The sequence below is a fragment of the Aegilops tauschii genome, chromosome 3 (genome assembly GCF_002575655.3).
Source record: "Aegilops tauschii subsp. strangulata cultivar AL8/78 chromosome 3, Aet v6.0, whole genome shotgun sequence".
NCBI classification, from domain to species: domain Eukaryota; kingdom Viridiplantae; phylum Streptophyta; class Magnoliopsida; order Poales; family Poaceae; genus Aegilops; species Aegilops tauschii.
This window is the reverse complement of record NC_053037.3, coordinates 447,204,736-447,221,868: the sequence shown is the minus strand read 5'-3', so window position 1 is coordinate 447,221,868 and position 17,133 is coordinate 447,204,736. Positions and strand designations below refer to the sequence as shown.

Sequence of the window (17,133 nt, the reverse complement as noted above, 5' to 3'; positions counted from 1 at the left end):
TTATCGACGAGAAGTGGATGTTATTGCTGGTTACTTTAAAGGTTATCAAGTTGAGCATATTGATCGGAGGAAAAATGAAGCGGCTGATGCCTTAAGCCGGTTGGGTTCACAACGTAAACCGGTGCCGCCTAATGTCTTTCTTGATGTCTTGCATAACCCTTCAGTTAAGTTACTTACGGAAGAGGATTTGGCTATTCCTCACCCGGAAGCTCAGTTGGTGGCGGCGGTTCATGCCATTCCTAATTGGACGGTCCCTTATTTGGATTATATGACCCGGGGCGAGTTACCGGAGGATGAAACTTTGGCCAGCCAGATAATCCGGCGATCCAAGTCAATGACCATTGTCAACGGAGAATTGCATCATTGCAACGTAACAGGGGCGTTTCAGCGTTGCGTATCTCCTGAAGAAGGCAGTGAGATTTTGCGTGAGATCCACGAAGGAGATTGTGGTCACCACGCCGGTTCAAAGTCCCTGGTAGCTAAGGCTTTTCGTCACGGCTTCTATTGGCTGACGGCTCATGCTGATGCTGAAGACTTGGTGAAAAAGTGTGATGGTTGTCAGAAGTTTTCACGTCGAGCTCATGTTCCGGCTCAGGAATTGAGGATGGTTCCAATCACTTGGCCGTTTGCAACTTGGGGGCTAGATATGGTTGGACCCTTTAAGAGGTCCAAGGATAAGAAGACCCACCTTCTGGTGGCGGTTGATAAGTTCACTAAGTGGGTGGAGGCAGAGCCTGTCAGTAAGTGTGATGCAGCCACGGCGGTTCAATTCATCAAGAAGGTGATTTTCCGGTTAGGTTTTCCACACAACATCATAACTGATAATGGCACTAATCTGTCCAAGGGTGCTATGAAAGAATTTTGTCAATGTGAGCACATCCGGCTTGACGTATCATCAGTGGCTCACCCCCAATCTAACGGTCAAGCGGAAAGAGCCAATCAAGAGATCCTGAGAGGCAACCCCGGCTTATGGTTCCTTTACAGAGGACGCCGGGTTGTTGGATGGCGGAGTTACCTTCTGCGTTATGGAGTATCAATACCACACCTAACAGGTCTATGGGTTACACACCTTTTTCATGGTTTACGGAGCAGAGGCGGTTCTCCCTAGTGACATCCGTCATGACTCGCCCCGTGTGGCGGCTTATGTTGAAGCTGACATAGAGAAAGCACGTCAGGAAGCACTTGAACTGTTAGATGAGGAGCGTGATATTGCAGCGGCTCGTTCGGCGATTTACCAGCAAGACCTGCGTCGTTATCACAGCCGCCGGGTTAAAACTAGAACTTTTCAAGAAGGCGATCTGGTGCTCCGGCTCATCCAGGATCAGACTGATATGCACAAGTTATCCCCGCCTTGGGAAGGACCCTTCGTGGTCAGCAAGAATCTGCACAACGGGTCATACTACCTTATCAATGTTCGAGAGCACAAAGACTCACGTAAATCGGAGGAGGAGACCCACCGGCCGTGGAATATCGCTCATCTTCGGCTTTAATACACCTGAGCCATAGGCTCCTCTTATGTACATATTCTTGACAATGTATATATTATGATGATCAATATAATAAAACGGCATCCCTGCTAAAGCGGGGCCTCTGTCGTTCTTCCTTAAAAAAATTGGTTACATGGGGGCTTCTGTTTATAAAACGGAGTTCTGATTACCCATTGATCCGGCTTATAAGTGTGGCACCCCGGCTCAGAGAAAACCGGAATGCCCCGTATTCCAGCCCAGAGATCGAGGAGAAGTCTTCTGGAATATGGCACTGCTTAGCATAGAACAAACCAACTCTCTATTATTACACGAATATGAATACAAGGGTTCCGATATTACATTGAATAACATCGGCACGGCGACACTACGCCAACCACGGTTGCTCTATACAAGCAGCATAACGACTCGAAGCAGCGGAACAACTACTGGCAGCGGAACAACGAACGGCGATGATGGACTCCAATCCGCAGGGACTCTGGCTGGAACGCTTATCCTAGATCGCGCACACAGGAACCACACCAAACAAGCAAGCAATCCAGGCACAACCTGCAAACTGGCATGACATGCCAGGTCAGTACATTGAATGTACTTGCAAGCTCACAATAACCAAAAGCATTCAAGACAAACAACAGCATGGCAATTACAGGTTAAGCAGGAATTATCATGAGATCATCAGGATAACATGGCATGAACAACATGAACTTAATACTGCTAGAACAAGATGAGCATATAAATCTGACGATACTAGCATGCAACATGATGACAATATAGGCACTATTTATTCTACTCGGGTTACTTCGTAACCATCACATGCATCACTTACCATCCTCGGACATCACACGATCATCTTAGGATCAAATCAAGCTTGGTATAAACAATACCGCAGTAATCATTAAATGACCACAAGGAGCTTGATCTTTACCCACGATTCTCGCACAACATCACGAATATCCAACAACTCGGTATCCTCGATACCACGGTGATCTTTCCGGCGATCACAACCATGACCAACACTTGGTCTCCAACGGTGATCTTTCCGGCGATCACAACCAACTTATCTCATCATCGAACCGGGGTTGTTATTAAGCACATTATTATTATTACTGTTGACTCATAGTGTGACCGACACGAACTGGGCCCTTATCCGTGGGCGCGGCTATCGATAGATTTAATATACACTTTGCAGAGGTTAGTACACTATACCCACACTACGGAACCCATGGCCTCACACTCTGTAACACCCCGGTGTAATCATGCTACAGTAATCCCTGAGATCAAGCTAATCATTTTGCTATAACAGTGCTTAGTCACTTTAATCAATATTCCATTTCAAATTCCAGTTGAATTCAATTTCAATTTCCGAGTGAAATTCAAAATTGCTCAAACATGAAAACTAAAATGTTCATCATGTGCCAAATAATCCAAAACTAATATTGGTGGTGAACCAACATTTTTGCAAAGGGTTTGAGTGGCCTAAACTACTTAAAACAGTGACCTAAGCAATAAATTAAATGCCTTTTTAATTTATAAAATTGGCAAACTATTTCAAAAGTCTCACAATATTTTTGTGGTAGTGCACTTTAATTCTTTGAAATTGTTTTGGCCAGTGGCATAATTTTGCAAAGTCATTGTTGGCTAAAAAGAAAATGCAAAAGCTGCTGAAAATAAAAAGAAAAACTAAAAGAAAAGGAAAAGGGTGAGAGAGAGAGCAACCCCCCTCCCTGGACTACACCCACCTGGGCCGGCCCACTCCAGCTGGCCAGCCCACTCCCCCTCCCCGGTCGTCTCCCCCCTCGCACTGTTCCATGACCCGAGTCACTACAGACGCCGTCCCCGCCGGACCCGCCTCGCCGGCGACGCCTGGGCGAGGGGATAAGGCCTGCGCCTCCTCGCCTCCTCGATCCCCGCCTCCACTTGCACCACCCCACTCCCCCTGGTGTCCTCATCCATTTCTCCCCCTCTCCCTCTCACGGATTTGGAGAAGGGCCGACGACACCGTCGCCTAGTCCTCGCCATAGGCGCGGCCGCCGGCCACCCCGCGCCGTTTGCGCATGTCCAGTAGCGCTGGCGCCTTCACCTACGTCGCCTACGCCCTTGGATCGGAGCGGGGGAGCTCCACTGTCGCCGCACACATCGTCTTCTTCCTCGACGGCCGCCGGCGATCCCCTTCCTCTCTAGCGAGCTCTGCTGCTCCTAAGCCACCAAGGGTCTTTCTTGACCGCTCGGTGAGCTCCACTCCGTCCTCTCCCCTCTCCTTACTCGCCTCACTGCGCCCCTAGCCGTAGCTACCGTCCTGGCGTAGCGCGCCTCCGCCGCCGTACTCGTCGCCGTGTCCACACTCTCCGTCCAGCTCGGATGAGCACGGCATCGTGCTCAGCACGCTCCCAGCAGTCCAACGCCACCTCCCACGGTCCTTGCTGTGCCCTGCAGCGACGAGCGCGAGCACGCCCGAAAGCCACCGTCGCCAAGCTCGACGCCGGCTCCTTTTCCGGCCTCCCCGGCGTAGTCTAGCAGCACCACTCGACGCGGCTCCCTCCTAACTTTCGAACGCAAGTCGTGGCACGCGAAATGGTGAACCGTAGGCGATTTCCGACCTCGTCGGCGTTTGGCCACCGCGCACGAGCTCGCCGGAGCCACTCCGGTAGCTCCGCTGAGCTGGTGCCGTGTGGGCCACCCCCCGGGCCACCACCTAGATCACTGACCCGTGGGCCCCAGGGGCCCGGCCGGCCTGTTGACCGGTCAGCTCTGCTGACTGGACCGGCCCATGTAATTGACAGATGGGGCCCACACCCCCTAATTAACGAAGTTAATTAAGCTAATTTAATTAACCTAATTAGACACTGACAGGTGGGGCCCTTCTAATTAATTAACTTAGTTAGTTTAGGTTAACCTTTGTTAGCCCTACTGTCTATGTCAGGTGGGACCCACTGGTCAGTTTGACCAGTCAGTGGGTCTGTTGACTTGCTGATGTCATGCTGACACTCTGCTGATGTCATATTTTCCTTTTCTGTTATTTTAAATAAATTCAGAATATGGTTTAATCTTTGAAAATTCATAGAAAATAAACCGTAACTTGGATGAAAATGTTTTCTATATGAAAGTTGCTCAGAAAAATCCAACGAATCCGAATACGCAGTCCATTCATCAGTCAGATGCCTCTAACTATCTGAACATGGAACATTCCCCCTCCAGTCATCTGTCTGACACAGGTCTGGAACCGGGAAAACATTCCCGGTTGAATTCCCCCTTCACCTATATCGTGTAGCCTTACGTTAGGTCACACCCGGCACCGTATATTGCCATGTTATGCTTTGTGATGCTCTGTCTGCTTTATACCCCCTCTTCTCTCCGGTAGACCCCGAGACTGATGCCGCCCCTGTGATCGACTACGTCGACGATGACCCCTCCTTGCCAGAGCAACCAGGCAAGCCCCCCCTTTGATCATCTCGATATCGCCCATTTCATTCTCTCATGCTTGCATTAGATTTTGCTACTGTTATTGATTGCTCCTATTCTGATGCATAGCCTGCTTTTGTATCTGCTGTTGTACCTTACCTGCTTATCCTAAACTGCTTAGTATAGGTTGGTTAGTGATCCATCAGTGACCCCCACCTTGTCCTTGTTGCCCCTGCTTCATCATTGAAGACCCGATCAACGGGATCAAAGACCAGGCCCCGGCACCGCACATCACTTTCCCCTTAGTTGCTCGACACTACTGGGTTACTATCGAGTGCCGAGGGTGAGACCTCTACAGCACTTCTGATGTTAACCCTGTAGTGTAGCTATTCGGTCGTGGTCATCGAGGGTGATTCCGCCTTAACCACTTCCGATACGACTCTGTCGTGCAACCCCTCAAGTGTGAACCTCGGGGGTGGTTCCTCTTACGTTCACCTTGATGATTGCATCGAGTGGAATCCACCGGGGGTGATTCCTCGGGTTTTCCCCTTGATGTTTGGACACACAGTTACTATGGTTACTATGACTTTACACTGAACCATGTTACTAAAGACGGGTCGGCCCTGAGGGGTACCCGCGCGAGCTTAATTGCGAGTGATGTGGAGACGGGTTGACCTGGAGGGTGCCCGCGAGATAATTACGAGGCGTGGCCGGGCATTCTTAGCCCTTGCCGCAAGTCCTCGAGACGGGGCGACGGGGTCACATCTTTCGTGAGTCTCTGCTTGTTACCACGCGTTCCAAATCCACTACGATTTGGATATTTGATCCGAGGGGCCTCTGGCCTGATAGCACTAACCATCACATGGGCATAGGTTTAGTCCGGCGTGCTTGACCTCTCTATTAAGCCTAGGTCGGGTTGCGGCGTATAGTTTGGCCGAGGCCGGGCATGACCCAGGAAAGTGTGTCCGGCCGGAGTTAATCGAGCGTGGTGGGTAAGTTGGTGCACCCCTGCAGGGAAGAAAACATCTATCGATAGCCTGTCCTACGGTAACGGACACTTGGAGTTGTATCCCGATCGATACAACTAGAACTGGATATTTGTGATGAGAATTGGATAGTATGGCTCTGGGATTGCTTTCTCGCAGGGAGTCGAGAAAGGATCTCTGGCCGAGGTTGATAACACTTCTACTACTTTACTTTATGCTACTCTACTCCCTCCTGTTGCCGCAAGATGGTGGTTTCCAGAAGATGCTAGTCTTTGATACGCTAGGCCTTCCCCTTCTCTTCTGGCATTCTGCAGTCCAGTCCACAGATACATCCCATTTCATTGATACCGATGCATATGTAGTGTAGATCCTTGCTTGCGAGTACTTTGGATGAGTACTCACGGTTGCTTTGCTCCCCCTTTTCCCCCTTTCTTCTTCTTTCCGGTTGATGCAACCAGATGGTAGAGCCCAGGGTCCAGACGCCACCTTCAAAGACGACCGCTACTACCCTGAGGGTGCCTACCACTACATGGGAGGCCGCCGACGACCAGGAATAGTTAGGAGGCTCCCAGGCAGGAGGCCTTGCCTTTTCGATCGTTGTTGCTTTTGTGCTAGCCTTCTTAAGGCAAACTTGTCTAACTCATGTCTGTACTCAGATATTGTTGCTTCTGCTGACTCTTGTGTTTTCGAGCTTATGTATTCGAGCCCTCGAGGCCCCTGGCTTGTAATATAAAGCTTGTATTATTTTAATTTGTGTCTAGAGTTGTGTTGTGATATCTTCCCGTGAGTCCTTGATCTTGATCGTACACATTTGCGTGTATGATTAGTGTACGATTGAATCGAGGGCGTCATAAGTTGGTATCAGAGCCGACTGCCTGTAGGTAGCCCCCTTTCCAACTCCTTGGCCGAAGTTGAGTCTAGTCACTGATTTTTTTACTAACATTGGTTCTGTGGCTTACGGGCCCACGTCGCCATTGGGTGGTATTAGGATCTTTTACTCCACATCTATACTCTGGGACTCTGATCTCTCTTCCATTCGGGTTAAACGAATTTACTAACTCTAACATTAGTATCCCGTGACCACATTCACCCCAAAGTTGGATAAGCCATAGCTATTCCTTAGAATAGTATTTTGAGTAGTGCACACACTGTCGTGTTGACTACTAAGTGATATCCATCGTACCTCTTTCTTTATGCATGTTTCATCATGAATGATCCTTGTCTTTGCAAATGCTCAATGCTGAACTACCCCCCTGTTACTTGTTAGCAGGATGGTTAGACCCGCTGGTCGTGGTCGTGGTGCCAACGATCCACCACCGCCCGAATTCTTTGCCGAAATGATGCAACAATTTGAGCTGAACCGCCAGTTCATGGAAGGAATGATGGCTCAGTTTCCTCGTCCGAATATGAATCAACAGCCAACCCAGTAACTCTGCAGGACTTCATGCGCCTCAACCCAACTATCTACCGCAGCTCAACTCAACCCCTTGATGCTGATGACTGGCTCCGCGACATCACATATGAAATGGAGTCTGCTAGTGTTGCCCCTGCCAGCTATGTCACCTTCGCATCCTTCTTCCTCAAGGGTCCTGCTGCTCAATGGTGGGACAGCCACAGGCATACCCTACCTGCTGGAACGGTCATCACTTGGCCGGATTTCCAAGCTGCCTTTCGTGCCCGCTTCATTTCTCAGGGAATCATGGACAGGACGAAGCGAGATTTCCGTAACCTCACCCAAGGCAATAAGTCTGTAGATGCTTATCAGCGGGAATTTCTTGACTCGTCACGTTATGCTGAAGAAGACATTGCAACTGATGCTCATAAGCAAGAGAAGTTTCGGGACGGACTTCACCCTGATATCAAGCTAGCACTGCTCGCTCATGACTTTGTCGACTTCGCCACCTTGGTGAACAAGGCCATTCATGTCGAAACTGGTCTGCAGGAACATCAGGGATCCCTCAGGCGCAGCCGTGACGCTGGCTCATCTTCGGGCCCGTCAGCGCAGAAGCGTCGGATATGGATCCCCACAACATGAATCGTCCAACTGCACCTGCACCAAGACAGTCCTATGCTGCACCTCGTCTGCCTCCTCCACCGCAGAGGCAGCCTCTTCGAGATGTACCATCCCAAGCTCCCACTCTCGATCCCAATGATGGTCTGTGCTTCAGATGTGGCCGCCCGGGCCACCTTGCTAAAGAGTGCAATCAGAAAAAGAGCCAGCTGGCTCTGCCTTCTACTGGCCGTAACAATCAGCCCCATAACAACAATGCCAGACCTTATGGTTGTGGTCAGGCTAATCGTGTTGATCTGAATGAAGCTCAAGACCAGCCTGCCACTGTGATGGGTACTCTTCTTGTTAATTCAGTACCGGCTTCTGTTTTATTCGATTCAGGAGCATCGCATTCATTCATGTCAGAAAATTTTGCATACGCACACGACATTCGATGCGAGCCCATGAACACTCCGATAGTGGTACGCACCCCTGCGGGTCAGTGTCGAACTACCATGATTGGTCGCGACGTCCCCGTTGAAATTGAAGGGTTGGAATTCCTTGTTTCTCCCATTATTCTGGATTCTTCCAATATTGACCTCATTCTGGGAATGGAATGGTTGAAAGCGCATACTGCCTCTATCGTTTGCGCCACCAAGGTCGTTCACCTCCTGCATCCTTCCGATGAGATAGTAACCTACCATGCTCAGCTTGTTCAAAACGCTGAAGCACGACTTTATGCTTTGAATGCGTTGAACGCAGCACCTCTTGAGGGAATTGAAAAGATTCCAGTCGTTCGCGACTTCCAAGACGTATTTCCAGAAGAACTTCCAGGAATACCCCCTGCCCGGGCTGTCGAGTTTGTCATCGACTTGAAAGCAGGCACCGTTCCTATTGCCAAACGACCCTACAAGATGCCACCTCATGAACTCCTTGAACTTAAGGAGGAAATAAACAAATCTCTTTGCAAGGGTTTCATCCGTCCAAGTTCCTCTGCTTGGGGAGCACCTTCTCTCTTCGTCAAGAAGAAGGACGGAATGAACCGTTTGGTCCAAGACTACCGTCCTATCAACCAAGCTACAATTCAGAACAAATATCCCCTTCCTCGGATCAATGATCTGTATGATCAACTGGCTGGTTCATCGATATTCTCTAAACTCGACTTGAGGTTGGGTTACCACCAGATCCGTGTTCGTGAAGAGGATATTCCAAAGACCGCATTCGTCACTTGTTATGGTTCTTATGAGTACACTGTCATGTCTTTCGGCTTGACCAATGCGCCAGCCACATTCTCTCGTCTAATGAACTACATATTCATGGATTACCTCGACAAGTTCGTCGTAGTCTATCTGGATGATATCCTGGTATATTCGAAGAACAAAGAAGAACATGCTGAACATCTTCGACTTGTTCTAGAGAAGCTTCGAGAGCATCAACTTTATGCCAAGTATTCCAAGTGTGAATTCTGGTTACCCGAAGTCACCTACCTTGGTCATGTCATCTCCAAGGATGGTATTGCCGTCAACCCAGAGCGCGTTCAGGCTATTCTTGACTGGACCCCTTCGAAGACTGTCAAGCAAGTCAGAAGCTTTCTCGGACTTGCCAGTTATTGCCGCCGTTTCGTCGAGAACTTCTCCAAGATCGCCAAGCCACTGACCAATCTGCTTCACAAGGGCGTTAAGTTTGATTGGACAGACAAATGTCAGGAAAGTTTCCAGGCACTCAAGGACAAGCTGACTTCTGCCCGAGTGCTTGCTCCCCCTGATTCTCGCAAGGACTTCGTCATCTATTGCGACGCTTCACGTCAAGGATTAGGCTGTGTCCTAATGCAAGAGCGCAAAGTAATTGCGTATGCCTCCCGTCAAGTGCGTCCTCATGAAGAGAACTACCCAGTTCATGATCTCGAGCTTGCTGCGGTTATCTTTGCACTGAAGCTATGGCGACAATACCTTCTCGGTAATCGTTGCGAGATCTTCACCGATCATCAGAGTCTGAAGTACCTGTTTACTCAGCCAGATCTGAACCTCCGTCAGCAGCGATGGATGGAAGCTATTGCTGACTACAACTGCGGTATATCCTATACCCCTGGCAAGGCTAATGTAATGGCCGATGCCCTGAGCCGTAAGTCTTATTGCAACAATCACATGGTCTACAAAGCTCAACCCCGCCTTTATGAAGAGCTATGCAAGATGAACCTTCAACTAGTTCCACAGGGTTCTCTGAATAACCTTGTCTTGGAACCAACTCTTCTGAAAGCAATCAAGTCTGCTCAAGCCAAAGATGCACATGTTGATCTGATGAAAAAGGATCTTGCATTAGAGAAATCCAGAGATTTCTCACTTGGTGAAGATGGGACCTTATACTTCAGAGATCGCATTGTAGTACCCCGGTTCGAGCTTATGACCGAGAAGGTGATGAAAGAAGCGCATGACACCCCTCTCTCTATTCATCCGGGAAGTACCAAGATGTATCTAGACATCCGTCAGAAGTACTGGTGGTCTAAGATGAAGCAAGACATTGCTCGATATATTGAAGAATGTGACGTTTGTCGTCGCGTCAAAGCAGAACATTAGAAACCGGCTGGACTTCTACAACCACTTCCGATTCCTGAATGGAAGTGGGATAAGATTCAGATGGACTTCGTCACTGGCCTTCCCAAGTCTCAGAAAGGTAACGATGCTATCTTTGTCGTCATCGACCAATTCTCGAAGGTTGCTCACTTTCTGCCAGTCAAGGAGACAATCACTGCTAGTCAATTAGCAAACTTGTATATCTCCAGAATTGTGTCACTCCACGACATTCCGCAGGAGATCAGTTCAGATCGCGGCAGTATATTCACTTCAAAGTTCTGGGATAGTTTCCAAGAGGCAGTGGGAACTCATATTACCTGGAGCACTGCTTATCATCCCCAATCCCAAGGCCAAGTCGAGCGAGTCAATCAAATTCTTGAAGACATGCTTTGAGCTTGTGTTATTTCTTTCGGCAAGAAGTGGGAAGAATCTCTCCCTTATGCGGAGTTCTCTTATAACAACAGTTATCAAGCCAACTTGAAGATGGCACCCTTCGAAGTGCTTTATGGACGCAAGTGCTGAACCCCTCTGAATTGGTCAGAAACTAGGGAACGGACGCTCATTGGTCCAGACATTATTCAACAAGCTGAAGAGCAGGTTCGCATTGTCCGGGATAATCTCAAGGCGGCCCAGTCCCGCCAAAAGAGCAATTATGATCGTAAACACTGGGGTTCAACTTATCAACCTGGTGAACAAGCTTATTTGCGTGTCACTCCTTTGAGAGGCACTCATCGGTTCGGAGTCAAGGGCAAGCTAGCTCCGTGCTACATTGGTCCTTTCCGCATTCTCTCCCGTCGTGGACTGGTGGCTTATCAATTGGAGTTGCCACCTCAGTTCTCTCACGTTCATGACGTCTTCCATGTGTCGCAACTTCGTCGATGCTTCAAGGATCCAGAACGTGAAGTGGATCCGGAATTGATTGAAGTTCAAGATGATCTCACATACAAAGAGCATCCGATCTGCATTCTTGAAGCAGCTGAACGTCGAACCCGCCAGAAGGTTACCAAGTTCCTCAAGGTGCAATGGTCGAATCATACTAAAGATGAAGCCACTTGGGAACGCGAAGATAACCTCTAGGCTGAATACCCCGACCTGTTCCCTTCTACCTCTTAATTCTCGGGACGAGAATTTCTTTTAGAGGAGGAGAGTTGTAACACCCCGGTGTAATGATGCTACAGTAATCCCTGAGATCAAGCTAATCATTTTGCTATAATAGTGCTTAGTCACTTTAATCAATATTCCATTTCAAATTCCAGTTGAATTCAATTTCAATTTCTGAGTGAAATTCAAAATTGCTCAAACATGAAAACTAAAATGTTCATCATGTGCCAAATAATCCAAAACTAATATTGGTGGTGAACCAACATTTTTGCAAAGGGTTTGAGTGGCCTAAACTACTTAAAACAGTGACCTAAGCAATAAATTAAATGCATTTTTAATTTATAAAATTGGCAAACTATTTCAAAAGTCTCACAATATTTTTGTGGCAGTGCACTTTAATTCTTTGAAATTGTTTTGGCCAGTGGCATAATTTTGCAAAGTCATTATTGGCTAAAAAGAAAATGCAAAAGCTGCTGAAAATAAAAAGAAAAACTAAAAGAAAAGGAAAAGGGTGAGAGAGAGAGCAACCCCCTACCTGGACTACACCCACCTGGGCCGGCCCACTCCAGCTGGCCAGCCCACTCCCCCTCCCCGGTCGTCTCCCCCCTCGCACTGTTCCACGACCCGAGTCGCTATAGGCGCCGTCCCCGCCGGACCCGCCTCGCCGGCGATGCCTGGGCGAGGGGATAAGGCTCGCGCCTCCTCGCCTCCTCGATCCCCGCCTCCACTTGCACCATCCCACTCCCCCTGGTGTCCTCATCCATTTCTCCCCCTCTCCCTCTCCGCGGATTTGGAGAAGGGCCGACGACACCGTCGCCTAGTCCTCGCCATAGGCGCGGCCGCCGGCCACCCCGCGCCGTTTGCGCATGTCCAGTAGCTCCGGCGCCTTCACCTACGTCGCCTACGCCCTTGGATCGGAGCGGGGGAGCTCCACTGTCGCCGCACACATCATCTTCTTCCTCGACGGCCGCCGGCGATCCCCTTCCTCCCCGGTGAGCTCTGCTGCTCCTAAGCCACCAAGGGTCTTTCTTGACCGCTCGGTGAGCTCCACTCCGTCCTCTCCCCTCTCCTTCCTCGCCTCACCGCGCCCCTAGCCGTAGCTACTGTCCTGGCGTAGCGCGCCTCCGCCGCCGAACTCATCGCCGTGTCCACACTCTCCGTCCAGCTCGGATGAGCACGGCATCGTGCTCAGCACGCTCCCAGCAGTCCAATGCCACCTCCCACGGTCCTTGCCGTGCCCTGCAGCGACGAGCACGAGCACACCCGAAAGCCACCGTCGCCAAACTCGACGTTGGCGCCTTTTCCGGCCTCCCCGGCGTAGTCTAGCAGCACCACTCGACGTGGCTCCCTCCTAGCTTTCGAACGCAAGTCGTGGCACGCGAAATGGTGAACCGTAGGCGATTTCCGACCTCGTCGGCGTTCCGCCGCCGCGCACGAGCTCGCCGGAGCCACTCCGGCAGCTCCGCTGAGCTGGCGCCGTGTGGGCCACCCCCGGGCCACCACCTAGGTCACTGACCCATGGGCCCCAAGGGCTCGGCCGGCCTGTTGACCGGTCAGCTCTGCTGACTGGACCGGCCCATGTAACTGACAGATGGGGCCCACACCCCCTAATTAACGAAGTTAATTAAGCTAATTTAATTAACCTAATTAGACACTGACAGGTGGGCCCCTTCTAATTAATTAACTTAGTTAGTTTAGGTTAACCTTTGTTAGCCCTACTGTCTAGGACAGGTGGGACCCACTGGTCAGTTTGACCAGTCAGCGGGTCTGTTGACTTGCTGATGTCATGCTGACACTCTGCTGACGTCATATTTTCCTTTTATGTTATTTTAAATAAATTTAGAATATGGTTTAATCTTTGAAAATTCATAGAAAATAAACCGTAACTCGGATGAAAATGTTTTCTATATGAAAGTTGCTCAGAAAAATCCAACGAATGCGAATACGCGGTCCATTCATCAGTCAGATGCCTCTAACTATCTGAACATGGAACATTCCCCCTCCGGTCATCTGTCTGACATAGGTCCGGAACTGGGAAAACATTCCCGGTTGAATTCCCCCTTCACCTATATCGTGTAGCCTTACCTTAGGTCACACCCGGCACCGTATATTGCCATGTTATGCTTTGTGATGCTCTGTCTGCTTTATACCCCCTCTTCTCTCCGGTAGACCCCGAGACTGATGCCGCCCCTGTGATCGACTACGTCGACGATGACCCCTCCTTGCCAGAGCAACCAGGCAAGCCCCCCCTTTGATCATCTCGATATCGCCCATTCCATTCTCTCATGCTTGCATTAGATTTTGCTACTGTTATTGATTGCTCCTATTCTGATGCATAGCCTGCTTTTGTATCTGCTGTTGTACCTTACCTGCTTATCCTAAACTGCTTAGTATAGGTTGGTTAGTGATCCATCAGTGACCCCCACCTTGTCCTTGTTGCCCCTGCTTCATCATTGAAGACCCGATCAACGGGATCAAAGACCAGGCCCCGGCACCGCACATCACTTTCCCCTTAGTTGCTCGACACTACTGGGTTACTATCGAGTGCCGAGGGTGAGATCTCTACAGCACTTCTGATGTTAACCCTGTAGTGTAGCTATTCGGTCGTGGTCATCGAGGGTGATTCCGCCTTAACCACTTCCGATACGACTCTGTCGTGCAACCCCTCAAGTGTGAACCTCGGGGGTGGTTCCTCTTACGTTCACCTTGATGATTGCATCGAGTGGAATCCACCGGGGGTGATTCCTCGGGTTTTCCCCTTGATGTTTGGACACACAGTTACTATGGTTACTATGACTTTACACTGAACCATGTTACTAAAGACGGGTCGGCCCTGAGGGGTACCCGCGCGAGCTTAATTGCGAGTGATGTGGAGACAGGTTGACCTGGAGGGTGCCCGCGAGATAATTACGAGGCGTGGCCGGGAATTCTTAGCCCTTGCCGCAAGTCCTCGAGACGGGGCGACGGGGTCACATCTTTCGTGAGTCTCTGCTTGTTACCGCGCGTTCCTAATCCACTACGATTTGGATATTTGATCCGAGGGGCCTCTGGCCTGATAGCACTAACCATCACGTGGGCATAGGTTTAGTCCGGCGTGCTTGACCTCTCTATTAAGCCTAGGTCGGGTTGCGGCGTATTGTTTGGCCGAGGCCGGGCATGACCCGGGAAAGTGTGTCCGGCCGGAGTTAATCAAGCGTGGTGGGTAAGTTGGTGCACCCCTGCAGGGAAGAAAACATCTATCGATAGCCTGTCCTACGGTAACAGACACTTGGAGTTGTATCTCGATCGATACAACTAGAACTGGATATTTGTGATGAGAATTGGATAGTATGGCTCTGGGATTGCTTTCTCGCAGGGAGTCGAGAAAGGATCTCTGGCCGAGGTTGATAACACTTCTACTACTTTACTTTATGCTACTCTACTCCATCCTGTTGCTGCAAGATGGTGGTTTCCAGAAGATGCTAGTCTTCGATAGGCTAGGCCTTCCCCTTCTCTTCTGGCATTCTGCAGTCCGGTCCACAGATACATCCCCTTTCATTGATACCGATGCATATGTAGTGTAGATCCTTGCTTGCGAGTACTTTGGATGAGTACTCACGGTTGCTTTGCTCCCCCTTTTCCCGCTTTCTTCTTCTTTTCGGTTGATGCAACCAGATGGTAGAGCCTAGGATCCAGACGCCACCTTCGAAGACGACCGCTACTACCCTGAGGGTGCCTACCACTACATTGGAGGCCGACGACGACCAGGAATAGTTAGGAGGCTCCCAGGCAGGAGGCCTTGCCTTTTCGATCGTTGTTGCTTTTGTGCTAGCCTTCTTAAGGCAAACTTGTCTAACTCATGTCTGTACTCAGATATTGTTGCTTCCGCTAACTCTTGTGTTTTCGAGCTTATGTATTCGAGCCCTCGAGGCCCCTGGCTTGTAATATAAAGCTTGTATTATTTTAATTTGTGTCTAGAGTTGTGTTGTGATATCTTCTCGTGAGTCCTTGATCTTGATCGTACACATTTGCGTGTATGATTAGTGTACGATTGAATCGAGGGCGTCACACACTCCCATTCGGGTGGACCAACGGCGTTCCGACAAAACCGATCTACTGCCATGACACTCTCTCGGCCACTCCGACCCACTCCCAACTGGGCTAGTCCTGGGTGGCCCCGTGTCTACCAAAGACACAACGACCACCGTCGTGGCCAAAACGTCCCTCACGGGGACCGGATCCATAACAACAACAACGGGCACACAAGGTTATGTCTGCTTACCGGGCCAGGGTACGCACGCCCATAACCTTCCCTCATTGGAGGCACCGGCGAGAGGCACGACAATAGACCCAATTAGGACCTTCCCATAAAGGTAAGCGTGGTTGCACTGGTCAGGTCGATATGGTGGCACCATGACTCAGCCAACAGTTGTTCAAGTTCAATTTAATCCGGTTAAACTTGAATGCAATATGCTGAGCCATGATAAAATAACATGATGCAATTACAATGCATGAACATGATATCAACGTAATCATGAGGGTACAACATAACTATCCACCATATCAACAATGAATCATCTCCATCTGAGCATAGTATAATGACGAGCATGAATATCACAAGTACAACACTACTCATAGAAACCTATCATGACCACTAGCATCAACAATAAATATCATGCAAGAACATATCAACCATGCCATCATGCAAGCATTTAACCAACTGGATGTAACGCAACATGCATAACAACGGTACTCGGGACAGACGGCAGTCATGCACCGAAAACCATCACCAACATCAACATGTACTACTAGCAAGCATAAGCATATGAAGGGAATAATAGCAACTAGCAGGGCATGAAAACCAGGGGCATAACAACATAGCAAGCAAGTAAGTACTAACCCAGAAGCATTACCGAAACAACGATAACCATATTTCAAACAAGCAATCATTTAATAAATATTCAAGTTGAAAACCATGGCTACTGCATGACTATCATGCAAGTGGGTATTGTGGCTTGCCTGGGGTGACGGAGACTCCGGGAAGAAGTGCGGTGAAGCCGCGGAACGAAACATCGGGCGGTTCTTTCTCGAAGGGGGCTGATTAGAGGCAAGGGCATACTGGTCATTTTCACTGTGAAATCACCTAGTGAAAATGTTACCAAAAGATAGAGCTCGACGAGACGAAGAAGTGAGCGCTAGTTTCACCTCGATCGGAGTTACGGTTGCGGAGTTATGAGGTGTGGAAGAAGAAGGACCAATCTGTGAAGATTTTATCACCAATGGGTCCCTGAGTGGATAAGGCAGAGGCGCATATTAGAAAATACACTTTCTGAGCAGAGAAAGCGCACTCCTGGCCGCAATATAAGGAAATACGTTTTCTAGAGGGGAAAACGCATTTCGGCAAAAGCAGGAAAAGAATACGCTTTCATAAAAGAGGAGACATACTCTGGGAAAACCATTTCCACTTGCCACGTGGGATGAGGCGCCTGGGGCACTGGCGCGTGGGGCCCAGGGGCAGGGGGAGGGGGTCGGGCGCACGTCATCTTCCTCCCTCTGTTTACTCACGCGAGGAATAGAGGAGGAACGAGGCCAGGCAGGGGCGCTCAGGCGAGGGGGCCGGCCGG

At 49.6% G+C, this 17,133-nt stretch overlaps 1 long non-coding RNA gene across 1 annotated transcript; it reads right to left on the bottom strand.

The window, feature by feature from the left end:
- Positions 1–16,398: 16,398 nt before the first annotated feature.
- On the bottom strand, positions 16,399–16,789 carry LOC141021012 (uncharacterized). Its single transcript, XR_012181013.1, has 2 exons — positions 16,715–16,789; positions 16,399–16,606 (listed from the first exon to the last, which is right to left on the bottom strand). It is a non-coding gene; the product is annotated as an uncharacterized lncRNA (long non-coding RNA).
- Between the last annotated feature and the right edge of the window lie 344 nt (positions 16,790–17,133).